Source organism: Homalodisca vitripennis, chromosome 4 (genome assembly GCF_021130785.1).
Source record: "Homalodisca vitripennis isolate AUS2020 chromosome 4, UT_GWSS_2.1, whole genome shotgun sequence".
NCBI lineage: Eukaryota > Metazoa > Arthropoda > Insecta > Hemiptera > Cicadellidae > Homalodisca > Homalodisca vitripennis.
Window position 1 is genome coordinate 33,406,799 of NC_060210.1, and position 20,209 is coordinate 33,427,007.

A 20,209-nucleotide genomic window follows, 5' to 3' on the forward strand; every position below is an offset into this window, starting at 1 on the left:
GAGGTATCAGTGTGTTGCAGGTTGATAAATGTCTTGAGATTCCGTTTGAAGGTTAGGAATGAGGAAGCGAAGAAATCCATGTGGTTAGGAAGAAGGTTTCCATGAAGCTGAATTCTTCGCATCGTAGAGTTGGCCAAGTATGATGAGGAAACAGAGGATCTAGCAAATAGATATTGGGATCTAGTACCAGCAGGAACCCGGAAGCAAATCCTCTCCAGCAGCTCAGGACAATCCACAGTAGAGTTAACGAGGCGGAACAAGAATATTGCATCATGGTAGAAGCGCCTTGTTTCAAGAGCGGGTAGTTGGAGAAGGGATGCCACTTCGCGTGTAGAGACCTCTAGGTATCGCCCTACCAGCCTGAGAAATCGCCTCTGGACCCTCTCCAGATCCTCAATCAAATATGTCTGATGTGGCGACCAAATCACACAGCAGTACTCCAGATGTGGGCGCACCAAGGTACAGTAGAGAGTACCTACTCTCTACTGTACCTCTGGTTTTAAGTATGGAAACCAGAGAATGATTTAATAATCATATTCCTCAACGATGCGATGGATCCTACAACATGGTGATACTACTTTTTAAAAGTCTAAAACATAAACCTTTTAATAGGTGATTAAATAATTATTCCTAAGAAAAGGAAGTTCAAAAAAACTTAATTGCAATGAAGTAGTTAATTTATTACATCATATTCAGCCATTAACACTAACGAGCAGAGTTATGTCTGAAGAAAGAAGGGAACACAGTAATCGGGATTGCCAACATAAATAGACGTACATAAAGTAGGCTAAATATTATTTAAGTGTTCAAGGTTAAGAGGATCAGTATTTAACCAGAATTCTTATCATGTTTTGCACATTTAGATATTTCTGGTTCTAATTAGTTATATTTCCGACGCCACAGCTGAGTCTGCCTTTTTTGGCCCGATTAAGGAAATACAATTAAATATGTCTCAGAAACCTACTTCGGTCAAAAAGCGTTTACTTCTAACCCTTGAATATACTTGTGGTTTAAGATATTTACAGAGCCATAATAGAGTTTTCCTTGTTGTTCCGACGAGGAAAAAAAGCATATGAAGGCCTGTGAAGCTTACTTGGGGTTAAAAGTTGTCTACTTGCAGTCGTTTAAATTCACTCACAGTGCCAGAATTGGGTTTTGATCTCTTTGCCCTGAAAAAATATATGCGAATGTAGCTGTCGGAAATTTATATCGCTCAAAAAGAGTCTATAAGCATGCAAAATTTCAAAACAAACGTTTATAAGATTTTTCATGATAAAAGTCTTGTTGTTTTCTGACTGTAGTCTGGTAAAAAATGGATAGTTGAGGCATGTTAGGATTCATTCATCTATATTTCCCTAAGCTATTGTTTAAAGGTCATATCTCAATGAATAGTTATCTCACCACTTTGGAGTGCTTTAAGTGAAAATAACTATTCACTTAAAGCTTTGTTCATTAGGTTTAAGAATAGTATTTAATTACACATAACGTAGCAATGGTGAGAATGGCTGATCCAATGTGGATTTTGATTTCAACTCCAGTTCACCCTCCTCTTAGTACATCTGGAATCTGATGCTGTCACAGATTTGATTTCTGGAATTTGGAGTCATGTTCTTCTGAAGAGGTCCAGAAAAAGTCACCAAAGAATAAGCTTCAGTAAGATGCTGTGCTTAAAAGAAGGTAAAGTTGTGTTAACTTAACAGTCACACAGTATGTATAAATATGTACAACGCATTATATGTTTTAAATTTGTCACTGGCGCAATTTGGAATAAATGTAAGCAGATGTTTCAACCAATTTGGTAGAACATGAGATGAAAGTGTCAACAGCTTTTTAGGGTCAGTTAAACTGAGATTATAAAGCATCAATATTACTACATTTCATACAATATTACAGATCTGTCTCTTCTTATAAACCTACCTCGTATTGTATCAAATATTTTACAAAAATAATTAGCCGAATTGGTCAATGCAGTCTTGAGACCATACACTATACCGGCTCGATTTTCAACAACTCATTCATTGGTTTTAGTGTATGTTGATTCAAGCGAAAATTGCTCTGCTATATTTACAAAATATTGTTGTTTTCCTCACAACAAAAATAAATAATTATATAACATTATACACAGTCAAGTCGTAAAAGTCATTCCTGGTATATACGTATTGCAACTACACAGGCGGCGGAGACGACGTCTCCAAAGGGCCACCCACAAGCACGCTAGTTTATACTTTGGCCTGGTACGAGGTCCTTGAAGCAACTACATTTAAACAAACATAGAATAAAACTGAATGTTACCGAAAATATAATGTATCTCAAACTGTAATCTAAATTAATGACTTAATTGATAATCTTAGTATGAGTTAAACAAGCATGTGATTCTTGGCTATCTAATATATTTACAGTATACATATGGTTATAATATTTTATATTTATTATAATTATGAAAATGTTTGGGTGAAAATTTTAACTTTACGTTGCATATTGTGATAAGTATTTTAGATAAATTAGGTTTAGATGCTAAAGTATAAAATGCTTACTCTCGGATCAAACAGATTAGATATGCGAGTCAACCACAAACTAACCAGTAAAGTTATAATAATGGGAGTTCGTTACAATGTAATTTGTTTATTTCTGAATTTATATTGTATGTAAAATTACATGCCTATGACGTACCTATTATTTTTTCAATCATAAACATAAGAGACGAGTTTACTGTTGGAACTTTTTTTTACTTGCACATTGCACTGACTTTTATAATAAATAAATTGAGTAAAATTATTAAAAAATCTATTTTTGTACTACAGTTTTGAAGCCATTGGAGATAGAGACAAACTTTAAATGTAGAAAATATTTTTAATTTTTTTTAAGAAGTCTCTAATTATGTACAACACAATCTAGGTTACTATTTTATTTTTTTTAGATTGGGGCTGTTAAGTATTTCAAAATTCTATGTATTTTTAAAATGTGAAAATTTGGGGTAGGGTGGCATTTGATGATATTTTTCGATAAGCCATCTCATCATTATTTTTCAATAAAAATATCGTCTCTCTACATTTGTGCAGGTAGTTGCAATAAATTTACCCACAAACCCCTGATTCTTTTACGTTTTGGTGTACCCTGTACATAAGCAGCAAGATAGGTTCAAACATTTTGCATCACAATAATCAGTGAAGCAATACCTTTAATATGAGGTATAACTCAACATACCTTTACGTTTGAAAATTCTCCAAAAACCACCCCTACCCCCCCCACCAAAAACTACCCTTTTGGGGAGTTTTAGAGATTTCAAAATAATTTCTCCAAATTCTTTGGGGTGGAAATAGGGGGGTTTAAGTTGTTACGATAATCTACCTCGTTTGGTTTGGCCGCTAAACGTACTGTACGGGTCTGCCTCACCCTGTATATGGTGAATCAGACCACCTGGTCCACTGGTTGTAGCGGTGTAACATAACATGTGAAGATGGAGATGTGTATGGAATATTTTTGAGCATAGAGTTTGTTTTAGAGCAATATTCAAATGTTAAGGTGAGCCGTAAGGAAGGCTACCTCATTTTAAATGTTTCTTCTTGACACATACTGTTTTACCAAATAATTGTTCTTGATAAAGAACCACATTTTAAAGGTTTTCTATTGTTACTTTATTTTTTTTTAATGTATAAGATTCATACTTTAATCCAAAACAGCTGAGAATCTTACCATCCAAAAATTACTAAAAAGATTAGCTCCCAGCAAATTTTGTCTTTCAAAATGTATGTACATTCTTTGAATACAGAAATGTTATAGTTGAAAAAGATAAAACTGTTTTCGTTTGTCTAATTTTAATGTATGTCCTCAGATACTAAATGTCATTCCATGGGATTTAGTTGAGTGTAAATTTAACTGTGTGTCAGCTGAAGACAGTTTGAAGTCCTCTTGCCCAATTTTAATGTGTGTCCTCTGATACTAAATGTCATTCCATGGGATTTAGTTGAGCGTAAATTTAACTCTGTGTCAGCTGAAGACAGTTTGAAGTCCTCTTGCCCAATTTTAATGTGTGTCCTCTGATACTAAATGTCATTCCATGGGATTTAGTTGAGCGTAAATTTAACTGTGTGTCAGCTGAAGACAGTTTGAAGTCCTCTTGCCCAATTTTAATGTGTGTCCTCAGATACTAAATGTCATTCCATGGGATTTTGTTGAGCGTAAATTTAACTGCGTGTCAGCTGAAGACAGTTTGAAGTACTCTTGCCCAATTTTAATGTATGTCCTCAGAAACTGAATGCCATTCCATGGGATTTAGTTGAGCGTTTGTGGAAATATTTTACTTTTGTCCTATGGCCAACCATGATGGCAACGAGAAATAGCAGAATAAATAAATGTGTGAGCAAACTAAGTGCAATCATATGGCATTCCACCATGTAGTTACATATATAGCGTAACCCTCCGTAAGATGTCTCCAGGAATATTTTGTCTGTAGACTTTAAATGTTGCATGAGACTTCATTTCTACATACAAAAGAATGAAATCTATGATGGTGCATGTCCTTTCTTGTGATTTGGCTAAACATCGAAAGCCTATCACTCAGTTGGCTGGCGTGTGTGTCAGAAGGATACATCAAGAATAAAATTTAGTATAGTCTTGAAGTTCTGTAAGCAGATTTAGTGAGGCCTGTAACGTGATACGTGATGTAGCCTACCCCTACCTTATTTAATACGTAATGTGCCAAAAATAGTACATCAACCTCAAAAGTTCGTAGGAGACTCAAATACTGTTTATAGTGTGCAAAGATAAATTTTTCGTCAGAATATTTTATATATAAATTATCGTGAAAAAAACGACGCCTAAAACCATTCTCACAGAAAAAAGGGTGAAGCTTTTAACCCCCGACCAGACATGACGCTTGGGTCCCAGCCATAAAACTGAAAGGGGTTGTTTTACAAGGGCAGATTGCTGCTGTTTAAAAGCGGGTCTGGATAGGAGATAACTAATAGGTGACTAATTGGTAGGGTCTTGATAGTTCTCACTGCTGTCATTTGTTCAGCATGGGACAGTACGCTAGTGAAATGTCTAACCACACACAGCGATGTGGGCCGATATTGGATGTACGCGTTCTCACCCCGGCTCGTTATATTCATGCTCGGGTATACTCAGAAGAAACTTTCGAACGTTTTTAGTTCACTGCTTTTTGAATTAAAGCTGTTCTCCATTATGTATATTCAGACTCTCTACGTTTCTTTACGAAAGCCAAAAGGAATTGAAAAGGAAGTCTACAGATTGCCATTAATCTCAAAATACCCTTAAATTTTAAATCATATACTATATATGTTTGGAGAAATCGAAATTATTAATATATTAACGATCAATAAAGAATTTATTAGTTTCAAATTTCTGAAGACACAATAGAATGTGCATGGACTACATTATTCGAGTTTGAAAACTGCAAGAGTATAAAATCCAAATTACTGTGACTGCCCAAAAGATGATAAAATTTAAACAGTTAAACAAGAAACATTTTCTTTTGAGCAGTGTTTGTGTTGGGAATAAATTATTTTAAAAAGCAGATTTGGGCAAAATTATTGTAGGTGTTCATAGTAAAAACCCATCAAATATCATGTTTCGTTAAGGTGTTTGTAATTTATATAAATAATTATTATTACTAATTTATTTGTACTAGTGTATATTTACTGAATGAAGTTTATAAAAAAAACAACAAATGTTAATTTGTTCATAAGTTCAACAAAAGAATATACTTGTTTTGCTTTTAAACTACAATGTACACCACACGACGTGACGTCAAAAAGGCGTCACTGGGTTCAATACAAAATTTCAAGTCGACTTATATAATATTAAAACTTTCTGAAACTAATTAATTATCCTTAATTAGCGTTATTTTGAAAATGGCGGGTTCTTAAAATATTGCATGTATAAATATCTTTAAAACATATGATAAAACGTGACGGTTAATACATTTTTCGTTCAATATGATTACAGATCCAATGTAACTCAGTTAAGAAAACTAATCTTATTGGAGTACACACTCTTCGATAATGTTTCTGCTGACTAGCTTTTTAAAATCATGTGCCATATGTTACAAATTTTCATTTTAAAACTTTTTTAATCTAACCCGAAACCAATGTTTGTGGCACATCTTGTTCTTTAAATTGGATGACTTTATTTTGAATAGAATCCCTATGTGATTTAGAGAGGTTGTGCTGTGTTTCTTTCTTATAGTTCTAAACATTCTACTAATATGCGTTCAGGATGTCTGCCTCACCCAGTACATTACACAACTTGACAAATTTCGAGAACCTAAAATGTTTACTCATTGTATCTTTTAGTGTTTTTATTTGAGTACCAATATGTGTATAGGCCAGAAAACATCGCTCACCTCAACACTTCTCTTTCTAAAGAAAGATGGGATTTTCTAAATTCATTCCAACCTGTAGAGCAGCAGTTTAGATTGTTTAACGACACTCTAAATTTCCACATTAACATTTGCTGCCCTACAAAAATGATCAATGTTTGCGAAAAAACTTCCAAAAACAACTGGATCACAGCGGGTATCTTAGTTTCTAGAGAAAAACTAAAATTTTTCTCCGAAATTTACAAAACCACTTCAAACGAACAATTTAAAACTTTTTTCAAGAATTACAAAAAAACATACATGAAAGTGATCCAAGCTGCAAAAGCATATGATGTCTCAAAATCTATTCTCTCTTCCAAAAATGTTTCAAAAACAACTTGGGGCATCATTAATAATAAAACGAAAACTCATAAATCAGTCAAAATTAAAATTGGGTCTAGGCTTGTGGACGATGAAACGGAGATTGCCGATCAGTTTAATAACTTTTTTGCATCCGTTGCTGATGGGCGGGGTCCCCGGCCATCTGAACTTCAAGTACGCCCCTTGCAAAGACAAAGCCCCACATCGTCAATGGTGTTGGCGCCCGTCGTTGAGGATGAGCTTCACCGAATTATTCAGCAGCTCCCAGCCAAAAAATCAAACGACCTCAATATAATGTCTCCATGGCTCATAAAAAAATGCTGCAAGCATTTAGTGAGACCCTTAACCCAATTAGTAAATTATTCATTCCAAAAAGGAGTGTTTCCCTCTCTCCTGAAAATTGCTAAAGTTATTCCTATTTTTAAGAAAGACGACCCAGCTTCAATTACTAACTATCGGCCTGTCTCAATTTTGCCAGTGATAAGCAAAATTTTTGAAAAGCTATTTCTTATAAGAATGCTTCATTTTTTGGACAAATACAATCAGCTCTCAAGTGAACAATTTGGTTTCAGAAAGGGCAAATCGACAACAGACGCAGTTGTGAGTCTTGTCGATATGATTGTAGAGGGAATTGAATGTCGAAACCACACAATGAGTGTGTTTTTAGACCTGTCCAAAGCATTCGACTGCGTAGATCACGGTACACTGCTCGACAAACTTGAGTCCCACGGCATTCGAGGCGTGCCTCTTAAATGGCTTAGCTCGTTCCTAAGTCAGAGATCCCAAGTTGTCCAAATATCAAATAAATCATCCAAACCAATAGACCTGAGATATGGAGTCCCTCAAGGGTCTATACTCAGTCCTGTGCTTTTCCTGCTTTACGTGAACGATATAAAATCATCGCTTCTGCATGGAAAATTGGTGCAGTTTGCCGATGATACGACTCTTTTTTTCAATGCAATGTCAAGCGAAGTTTTGGAACAACAGGCTTTTGTTGACATCAACAACTGTGTCCAATACTTCCACAGCCTCAATCTAACAACAAACTCTTCAAAAACCAACGTTTTAAATTTTGCCTTGCGCACTGCAGGCAACCAGTGTGAGCCGGCCATTTTGTTAGATGACTCCACACTGGAAGAAGTCTGCTCTACAAAATTCCTAGGAATGCACCTCGATCGAGGGCTGACTTGGAATGAGCACATTGACCATGTTTGCGCAAAAATATGCTCAGGCATTTTTGTTTTGAGATCTTTAGCCAAATACTGTCCGAGTCAGGTACTGATTACGGCGTATTACGGCTTGATTTATCCTCATCTTGCCTACGGAGTGGTCCTTTGGGGAGCTTGCGCAAACACTCAGTTTCAAAGAGCATTCAGACTCCAAAAAAAAGCAATTAGAGTAATCGCCAAAATCAAATTTAGAGAGTCGTGCAGGGAAGCTTTCAGGAAATTGCAGCTGTTGACTCTGCCGTGCCTCTACATTTTGGAAACAACTTTGTTTTGTGTGAGTAAATTTGCCTTAACCAGAGGCCAAGACATACACATGTATGAGACGCGTGGCAGAGCAAACTACCGGACTGGGAGACACAGAACGGTACGGTAGTTTATGAACGCCTACCCTCGCAAGCGGGTGTGCAGTTCCTCAACAGACTGCCCAATTCAATTAAACATGCCCCAACGTCTAAGGCGTTAAAGACTCGCCTCAAACGCTTCTTGGTGTCTCAGGCATTCTATAATGCGGGTGAGTTTTTGGCATTTGACTGGGAGACCGCCCAATTAGAAGACTGACTCTGCTGTGCCAAGTGGGCTGCATTGGCGAAGAATGAAAGAGGCGTGGTTGTAAAATTGTAAGTATGAATGTGTATTGTGTGTATGAATGCTTGGAATTTTAGAAACCCCGTATTGACGTTTGCCATACAATGTATATACAATGTCGCTGCAATAAAAAGATTTTGATTTTGATTTTTGATTTTGATGTGTTCGATACTATTTAGAACCACTTTTTATTCAATTATAAGGAAGTGATAATAATCCCTTTAAAGGGCAAGGCCTCGCAAATATAAAAATTATATGATTAAGTAGTTTTCTTTTTAAATTGATTAAGAAAATTAACTTTATAATTTATGAGATAAATACAGATTCAAAATCAATTCATCTCAAATAACACTTTCCGATTTACTAAATGAAGATTGAACGGTTATTCAATTTATTTACAGACTTTACTTAGTGTATAAATGTCTCATTTATACAAATGTCTAGACTGAAGAATTCAGAATCTAGTTTTTTTACCAATAGTATTGTATTGCATGCAAATTGAATTTAATTATTTTAATGAATATTGAAAAAATTTACATTTTGTACGATTTATTATTCAGACTATCAGGTGCGTTTGTCTTTTACAACCATGTACCCATTGATTATATCAGGATAACAGATTAGTATCTTTTAAATTAACTACCAGAATTTCGGGTTTCAAATAAAAAGAACAGGAGTAAAGAACCAACGTAAAAAATATTTATTTTAAGTGTTTATGAAAAGTGAAATAACAGATAAGGAAGCACCAGTGATGTACCTGGAGGTGTCAGTGCGCCTTGCAGTACGGCATCGCCCACCAAGCGGAGGAGCTGGAGTAACCGCCGGCTCCCTTAGTCCACTTGTTGACCCAGTGCTGGCAGTTGCACCCAGAGATATCGTAGTAGAAGACGTCGTCCTTGTACGTTCTAGCATCCGCCACCGCCTCTTCCCGCGTCCTGTCACCGTAGTCCTTGCCCCAGTTCTGGCAACTGCTCTTGTCGCATCCTCCCACTCCGGAGCGGTGCATCTCCCGGATGTGCGCGGTCGTCGAGTGGCTCTTCGACCCGTCGGTGACGGTGTGGATCACCGTCTCCGGACCCGTCGTCAGCATCCAGTGCTTCGCCCCCAGGGTACCCAGGAATCCGTTGAGATGGCAGCTGATGACGTCACCGGCCTGCATGTCGAGAGAGTCCAGAGAGTCCGAGTGCACTGATACCGCCGACAACAAAACAGCCAAGAGAGTGAGACGGTTCATCTTGTGCAGGTGTGTGTGTCTGATTGCTGTCTGGGCCGTAATAATCAACACCAGTGCCTTGACTCTCTTTATACTTGTCATTTAACACATGCGCGGGTGCACATTGACCCGCATTGTTTCCTTGACATCTATTAGTTCTACAGACTTCCCATGTAAAAACCCGATGCGTTGCCTATGACACACTTCCACAATGAGGAAAACTTGTGTATTAAATTGTCTAATAATCAAATACAGAATTAAATTACACTGAAGATTGAATTATATTAACTGCTTTGTATTTAAGTAACCTAGCGTATATAAACATATTTTAATTAGCTAAATTCAGAAATTCTCCTCAAAATTACGGACTAAACATCAGAAAAAACTCCTATTCTTTAGAGGCTGCAAAACGTCTGGCTGCCGGTATACCTTATGTACTATATCTATAAAAACTTAACGATAGCTTTCGATCTTTTTCTTTGAAGTATGGGAATGTGATATTGTTGAATGAACCTACCATAGTAAAGAAAAGGATTGATTTATATTATTCTTCCCAATGTTATGAAAAGTACTCATAGTCACCCATAAAACAAAGAGTTATGTTTATATTTTAGGTAGATTTTTATACCAAATCGCGCTATTGCGATCGCCCTTTTGGTAGCCCTTAAGCACTTCCCAAAAATCGTTGCATAACTTTACCATCATGACTCCCAGAGCCCAAAACCACCCTCTTTAAAAATGTTATCTAATCAAACTAAAATAATATTTATATAACATTATTCTATATAGTATGACAATTAAGTCTTAGAACGACTTTATAACTTTTAAATGATAAGATATATCACAACCAAATTAGCCATTCCGTTACTGGTAATGCTAAGCTATTTGTTGTGTACATGGTTATCAGATGTTACCTTTGGGGAACGACTAGTCGAGGGTAAGAAGTACATTAGTTGTCACCCTGTTGAACGTGGCATGTGGAGACTATAACTGTCCTAAAAATGTCCAACCAAGTTAAAACTTAGTACATAAATTGATCTTATACATTTATAAGCTAAGTTCGTTGGCCAGCTTGGTACGCCATTTCCTTTCTTAATTGCGGATGTTTAAACTTTAAAACCTGTTACAACTCCGTTATTAATGAACCTGGAGGAAAAACTAACAGTGTTCGGGAATGGTTGTAAAATTTACTTCAAAGTGTGTAAACATTAATGTTTGGTATCTCGAACGATTTTCGAAATATTGGTTACATGTAAATCCCATGCGAATAAATTAAGAGTACAATATTCCGATCACCAAGAACTGGCTAACTGAAATTTTGAAACAAGTTCCAACTTGTACAAAAATTGGTCTTTTAAATACTTCGACTAAGTTCGTTAGCCAGCCATTAGGGTACGCCATTTATTTTCAATATGGCGGTCTTTTATATTTTTTTTTATTCATATCTACGTATTTATGATTGTAGAGAAAAAAGTAATATTGTTCTGGAATAGGAGACTTATAAAATTTCTTAATCGTTTTGTTGAAAACATTGTTTTATATCTTAAACGGGTTTTGAGATATTTATAATAATATTTCAGTTATAAAAAAACAAACATACAGAAAGACAGATGGAAAATGAAGTAACGAATATTCATGTTCATATTGTGAAATATAAAACCTAAGTAATAATGTGATGAACTATGAGAGAGTTACGGGACGCCCTGTATGTTAGCAACACTGAGTTCTATAATGGTTCATGTCACTACAAGGATTTGGATAAACTTAACAAATATGAATTCATTGGTCTTACAGGTAGCCATGGTGGCACGAGAACATTGCAGAATAAATAAAATTGTAAACAAGCTTAGTGATTACAAGCATTGAAATTTTAACATGTGACATATTGTACATAACTCACGTAGTACAAAAATTAGAGTGAAAGTCAATGTTAAAAGTTGGTGCCAAGAACTTGATTGTTTCGCACACCAGAGTTCTAGTGCACTCCATACCTAACCTAATCTTTTACTTTAAAACACTGCTATGAAAACTACATTAATTACAACATTTTGAAATTATCACGTGACAAGATATCTCGATAAAAATCAGTTGTAGTCTTTAGATTTTACATGAAACTTTACAATTTTACATTTCTACCTAAACAAGAACGGGTTCTATGTCTGTGCTAGTCCGACCATGTAATTTGGCTGAGCGTCACTGAAGCTTATCACTTTGTAAATCAACACAATTTCTTTTTGTCTGATGGGCCGACCATGTAATTTGGCTGAGCGTCACTGCAGCTTATCACTTTGTAAATCAACACAATTTCTTTTTGTCTGATGGGCGTATGTAAACATGTCTTTCCTGTATGATAACCACCTACCTATCTGAACATATCGAGCATTAAATGAACTGTAGGCTTGACATTTTTAATGCTACCTTAGTAAAGCCCGTTACGTATCGTAGTCCTACCTTGTAGTAATACAGTCTAGTATACAGTATTCATCACGAATATTCGTTGAGCCAATTTACAATCGTTTTACGACCAAGTGTAAATGCAAATACGAGTAAATTACGTTTATAAATTTCAAAAAACCTAAACTTAGAGCTTTCATATGTAAAATTTTATGAACTAAAATAATAAAATATATGAAACGTCTTGTTCTTCTGTAACCATACGATAAAGTTCAGATTTAGTTAAATATTGTATTAGCAATTCGAAAATATGTATAAGACATTTTTAGATCCCAAAAAACAGCAACTTATCATCTCGCGCTGTTGGGAAATATCTGATTCTTGAATATAGAGCATATTAAATTAAAATGATAACTTGTGAAATATAAGCAAGTTACAGTAAATCTGATTACGAAAAAGAAAACATTGGAGTAAGAATATTGTTTTGTAAAGATGATGAATAGTTCCGTGTTGGTGTGTTTAGTAGCCGCGAGATCGACAGCTGCTGACCCCGCGGTTATCCGGAGACGATGTGGGCGGAAGGGTATTTATGGAGGTGAACTGGCATCAGCAGTCTCGGCAGAGGTACGTGCGGTGTTGTGGCCGGCGGAAGGATCGTTTAGATAGTGTTATCAGCAGGTGGCGAGGCCCGGCTGAAATAGATCCATTACTGGAGACCTGGCCACGGACAGCGGCACGTGCGGGTGTGAGGTGTGAGGCGGAGGGTTAGAAATAAAGTTGGTCAGTCAGAGGACAGAAAACCTATAAGTGATCATTTTCATACATATCCATCATTTTGGTTAAAGTGTTGCAATTTGTTTCCGGTAATTTTCACCAATTTTTAAAAATTGGACATTGCCCTTTAAAATACCGTCTCGGAACTCAGGAAATACGTAAATACAAATTTCAAATTCGCAATCTTTCATTTTCTAAGTTGCAATTCATGTACAAGCTTACATATGTAATCTTTTGGGCTTTTCTATCAACAGTGCGCCTTATTAAATCTTTCCAAAAATAATAACTTTAAATATGAATAATTTCCCATTTAATAATTACAGTTGTATATTTCTCCTGCATTCAGTGACTTACACTTAACGGGCTGTGACTCCGAAATTTTGGAAACTTTACCCTTGTAGAAACCGATTACATCACTCTAATGACTGAAACACTTTGTAATGAAAGTACACATACTTACAAACATACAAACTTATTTGACTTAATAAAGTCAACTCGAACTGGTATTTCTTTCACTTTATACATAATATACTGTACTAATCTTACCTATTCTACCATTGGTGTCTTAATATTTGCATACTACTTTAAACCATTGCCATTTTGTTTGGATTTAACAGTTTGAAGCTGGATTTGCGGCATCGTTATCTCTTAGTAGAATCCTTTAATTTAATGTACTACTCGACCATCGTTTTCAATTGATAAAAAATGTGATATTTGTATGATAAAGTAGATGATATTTGTGTACAGTATTGGTCTGCCACAATAATGGAAAGTGGCAGCCAAATTTTGAAATTATAAAATCATACCTTTATCACTAAATAGTAGGCTGAGTCTTCCATTTAATCTGTCCTACAAATTAAGCCTTTTCTGATATACCAATGGAGGCACAGATAAAATGAGCAAGGCTTAATGACTACAGAAATAATTAAATGGCTCATTGCTACATTTATTGCATATATTAAGTTGAAAAATGAAACATGAATTAGTGAAAAATTAGTGACAACAAAACTGAAAAACCAATTAGAACACTTTAACTAAATGATGGATATGTATGGAAATGATCACTACAACGTTACTGAGGGGTCTGGAGTTCGGTTCATGATTGAAGATGACTCGATACATTTTGCATCCAGATTACAGGCAATTTGTAAATAATTCAGGTGTTTTTAGCAGAGTCAAGTTATGGTTTATAGGTTTTTAGTCTGTGTTTCCGTGCCAAGTAAATTACCTAGCATAGTTTTAAAAATCACCTTGAAATGTTTTAAGATGTGTAATTTTAGTACGTTTTCAAATGTTAAAACCGTAATTTTTTGAAGGTATACACTTGACAGCTATTTTGAATTAGACTTTTTTTGGATGATTAAATATAAAATTAAACGAAACTGATATTTTAAAATGAAATCTAAACATATTTCATCTGTTTTATAAACAAAAGAAAGATGTGGGGCCGTAGCTCTGAATGGATGTATATTTAATTCAAAGGTGACTAAAATGGTTCAGACATCTAGTTAAGTTAACGTTAGACAGATATAGTTAAACATTGTATACCAATTGTAACATAGTCATAGTTTATGTTGTTTCACCCTACCTAAGCTTGGATGAAAAAAGGTATAAGCTCGTACAGAAAAGGAAAACACGGAGATATCGTTGGAATAACTGCTCCCAGCGCAATCCGACGACTAGAACTAGTAGTACCACACCCTTGATGTGACCTACTGCAAAACTAGCTATATCTGTTGGTTATTTTTAATTCTTAACATACTAGGTTTGCTCTATAGTTACCGATAACAGATGAAAGGGTGAAATCAGCATTGATAGTTATAACAGCAATCTACAACTTTCGATAGAAAAAATGAATCTGGTTACCTATAATGCAGCACTACATCTTTAGTCGCTATTGATAGCTTATTACCTTATATTGATTTATGATAGACAGGTCACATCTGCAGAAAATCTTCCTATCATTTATGTGACCTATTAATTCATAATTTAAATTGAATTGATTATTGGTGAGTAACCTGTTGGAATCTCTTGCTTGCTCTGTTAATTATTACATGACCGCCATCAAAATTTTCAAGCAAATTTCTTTAGTTAGCTGATACTCTTAAAGTATAGTAATAGCTCGGCGTAGCGACTGATTTTTTTGAATGTCCTAAAATACAAATCGCTATAAAACTCCTTAACTACAAAGCACACTGTCCACAATAGAAAGCTAACCATCTCATTTCCTTTTTTGGGGTTTCTTTCACTGTTATTTCCATATTTAGTCCAAATGACTTGAATACATTTTAAGTGTATTTCAATTGAAACCTGCGTATTAATCACAATTACCTTAAAGAGGTATTTTCGGAAATTGTTTGCATATTTTAAATAATTTAACACGATAACCGCTGTAACTTCAGACCAGACATGTTATCCTTGCAGTGCTTATACAAATAAATGACAAGAAGACTCTAATGGATGGATTCATGTAATAAAAAGTTTCAAGATGCCTGCAGTTCGTATTTTTGTTTAATTTGTATTGTTCAGATATTATATACTATATAGTGTAGAACAAATACAAATCAATAATTAAATTATATTACTTATGTGCATAAAGAAAACAGTTCTTAGTTTAGGCATAAGTTTATAGTTTAGAGACCCAGTTTCAAAAGTAGAACACACTTCCAAACGACTGAACAAACGCTTTGTTTTATTCGTGTTGGTAATCTGGAAGTAATAAATTATCAACTCCCAGTAGCTGTTATCTGCAGAGCATTACGGCGGGAATGAGAAAAACTATGTTGGATGTGAGGTCAGACATAAACAGCGTGTCGTTATCGTTATCAGTGATTAAGTCAGGCGCCGCGGGCAGCGCTAGCAGCGCGGTGGAGCGCCGAGCTGGCGTGAGAAGCCTGCTGACACTGACCAGGCCTCGGACAGGTGGTCCCCCCTCCCCCCGCCTGACCATACACACACACCCAGCGTCATACATACGGCGGCAAAGCTTTTAGTGACGTTTGGTTTAATCGCTCGTCTGTGCTGGACCTGGACAGAATCGTTACCATGATAGTTATGTTGAATATAGCTGATACGTGTTGAAGCACGTCAGATTTGTAGTCAAAGACTAGGTGTATATTATATTTAAATATTGATACTAGCTGTTCCAGCAAAACTGATGTACTTTACTTTATACTAGTGTTAAGATAATTACCACCTTGTACTTGTGTGTCAGAAGTAGTTTATTCAAGTGACAGTTTAAAGACTGAAATTAATAATAATCGTATAGAATGCAGGGGATTATTTTCTGTTTTTCATAAGCAACATTTCTAATTATATTTAAAAGCTATAAAACTGTTCAACATAGCAAATATTTTAATATTGTAACCACATTGACAATTACTTCATGAATAACCTAAGGAACCGCTCAAACTTACCCTATTCCTTATTTGCACTGAAATGTATATTATTTCCTTACAGAAGAATAGTTACAATCGATTTTTATTGCTACTTGCTCCAATTTTGATTTTGGTAAGTTAAGGTCTGTGCCATAGACAGTCATTTTTTGTACGAACTTGACTCTGGTCTTATATCATATTACTAGATTAATGTGATAGATTTCCTTGAACGAGCTAGTAAGAATGGCCTTGTATTTCTTAGTAAAATATTATCGTAAGGCTAACCAGAGTGTTAATAAGCACATTACTTTGATTTTAATACATTCTCAAACAACTGTTCAGAGGTTCAGAAGGCTGAGAAAAATTGCTAATTTCAAATCCTAGCGCTTTTCACTTTACTCATGAAATCGATGATATTTTATGAGAAGAAAACCATATCTCGATCCACAAATCCTACCTTACCAATTCATCAAACCCGGAATTAGGTAGAACCCTGCTAAAACCTTACTAAAGTTACGTGTCGGAAACCTTATTTTAATATCCCTATCCCAACTATCTGTAAAGATTGTAAGGAGAAATCCCCATTTTAATTCGTTGTGGCATCCCCAGGAGCTGTGCACATTCAACACAGGACATGATTGAACAACCTCATCCGGTTGGCGAGATGTCTCAAAGTCAATAAATTATGATATGGGGAGGAATATTAGCTTTAAAATCCATAATACCCATTGGAACTTACCCGAATTTCATGAATTCCGAGAGAGATATCATCGGGAACCTTCACCTGTACAGGAAGTTCACTCTAAGAAATCCTGAAGACAGTAAGACCTATCCACTCCGTCCCATTTCACTATAGACTATTAGGAAAAGCTGTATATATTTGGAATCTCTTGCAGAATCGTCAGCGGGTCCTTACCTTGATGACAAAATGTACCCAAAACTGTTTGAGGTCTCTAAATCTCACTTCACCTTGTTGTGTCATGTGTTCAAATAAGAGATTCTCAAACGAGGCGTAGAATTGTAAATAAAACACGACCTTTTGGTCGCTTGTCACTAGATTACGGTCGATTTTCTGTTCATTCATAAAACCTGGCATTTTTTAACTTAAATTTCCTTTTCAGTTTCTGACTGGCTGATCTTGGAATTAATACGATACCAGATTCTAGAAGTACATAGACTTTAGCATATTCAGATATCTGGAAATTCCCTGCATCTGACAAAGGCATACCTAGGAGCTCATATCAATAAGAAGGTTCCAACAAAAACTTCCAGACGTTAGCATGATCGTATCTGGAATTGAGCTACCAGTCTCTAAATATTAGCAACTGAGAGCTCTTGGTCAGTGGAATCTTGCTGTCATGAATATTTCTGTCTAAAAAGGCCCAGTAGCCTCGTAAAGCTGTTTTTCATTGAGACTTGTCAGCAATTTAAAGCTTGGGACTTGTCATAATTCTCTTTCTTTTGAAAATCAGGAGCAGATAAACACAACAAACTTATCTCACATGTGATGATATCTTATTGACTTGATGGTCTAAATTAATAAATCTTAACCATCCACTGTGAGTTTTGGCAGGTAAAAATGAATTAGTTTGATTTTTGCGTAAAAACCTTAAAACTAATTGAAGAAAAAGAAACTTTCAGATATTGCAGATATATTTCCATTTTTTTTACTGTTGAATTCATTTTTCACGCAAGTCATTGATTAAAAGTTTAACGTGTGTATTGGCGTGTTCTTTTATTTTGGTTTATTCACTTTCCTTATTGTAGAGGCTCAAAGCGAAGATGATAAGGCTCGCATGTGACCATATTTTTATTTCTAGAGACACATATCGTGTAATGCTTATGTATCATGCAATTTTTTTTTAACTTTTCTTCGGACCATCTCCAGAGACGGGTGCTGGACGGCGAGGCAGACGGCAAGTCCAAGTGTCGTCTGGCGCCCGGGCTCCGACTAGTCGACCCCGAGATAGTTTATAGGTCCCGCGCGTGTCGCCAACCATGGACCTCCGCGAAGTGTCCCTCAGAGCTCCTGGCACGCGTCCTTCTTTATGACCAACTGTCGTGTAGTGTCCAGCCTCACAGCATGTCCAGTCTCTCAGTGGACGCGGAGTTCTAGAGAGGCTGTCCAGCCACTGTCATAAGAATTAAGTTGTTTTCATAAGCTACAAAACTATACATGAGCTACATGTAGCCAAGAATCAATTAATAGGCGTTAAATATTTTAATTATTTACATATACTCGTTTGTACACATTAATGTTTAAGTACATTTATACTACATTTGCTAATATATAATATTTTCATCTGCGGTGTATTTATTCCTCGTTCTTTATTTTGAAATTTGTAAGATTTTAATTTTAATTTGACTTATAGTATTGAATAAACATCCCATGTGAACACTGAAGTGAACAATTAGTGAACACTTATTGCTCTTGCCTTTATTTATTTTGAACGGCCTCAATAAGTTAGACAAAACAAAACTGGTAAAATGAAAGGAAAACCGCCTGCACTGATGCCATTTTCATCGCCCAGTCCAATACTCTCTCTAGATATCACTTTAGACCCAGCAAACAAAAGAAGACTGTTCAAAGATTCTTTGAATGTCTGGTAGATGTAACCTCAAAGTACAATTACACCTCAGGCCCTGGCTTTTAAAACATCATGTAATAAATGGGACAGATCAAAACTGTTGACTAAGTGAATAACGGGTATGTTATAATAACAGCTAAGTAAAACGTTTTTACTCACTTTGCCTCTTGCGCCTTCCAAGTCTCAGGTATGCCGCTACCTGGTGTATCTGTATTGCCTACCTGCGCCTTGTATGCCTCAGGTGTGCCGTTACCTGGTGCATCTCTATTGCCTACCTGAGCCCGTGCTATTTACAGAATCTCTTCTACTCGTTCTAAAAATATAGTTGAAATAATCATGTCACAGCAGTTGTTTTACCGGCTTTACTTAAAGTTTTACCACTTTTGTTTATTATAACAGTTTAAAACTAACAACTGATGATGGACGGTTTTGAAATGTTGTCATAACTGTTGTTCTAAACGCGGTTATGCGTCATTGTCATTATTTCTTTCCGGTTAAGTAGTAAATTTGTTTAAAGTTAACTATTTGTTTAGCTGTTATTTTAAGAGCAATTATGCTATGGTATGATCAGTTTGTATCTTTGTTTAAAGTTAACTGTTGGCGAACTGGAATGGTGTCATATATGTTGTTTTAAAGTTATTACGCTATGTTTTCTTTATGTTTTGTGTATAGTTTATAACTGTTGGCGATGGTTAGTTCGAAATTTTCATTACGGACATTATTACTATCGTTAAATTTAACAAAATCACAGTATTCTCGGATCTGAAAAGTCCGCTAATTTGTTATTATGAAAACTTAAATGTTGCTGCAAATGAAAAAATTATTAAAATAAAAAGAAAAAAGGCGCACCTCTGGTGAAGTTAAAACAAGTACATAATTTATTAAAAGTATCTGAACCCAGTTGTACAACAATAACAGATATAATACGTAGAAGGAATACATCACTTACACGAACGACAAGACGTTTGTTTACACAGTCTGGCTAGGAGTATAAGGTGTATGCCCTTTCTGTCTTAGTAGGAAGAAAGGTACATTTTATAAATAGTTGCCAACACAACATTTCAAACAAAAGAAACATTATTAGTTGAGATGTATAGTTTCCACAACACTGCTAGGACGATAACTCTCAAGTTTGGTGTGTCCCTGATCGTGCTCGTAATACTTTAAAATATTTAGTAAGTCCATTATATATTAGAGCGTTATAAATTCGTTATAGGCATAAATGTTTTGTTGTAACAACGTGGACTTGATTTAATTACAATCAACCCAAAATTATATTTGTAAACATATTTACTTTTAACGATTTATTTAAATATAATTTCTAAAACTTGGAACGTTCACCATCATGA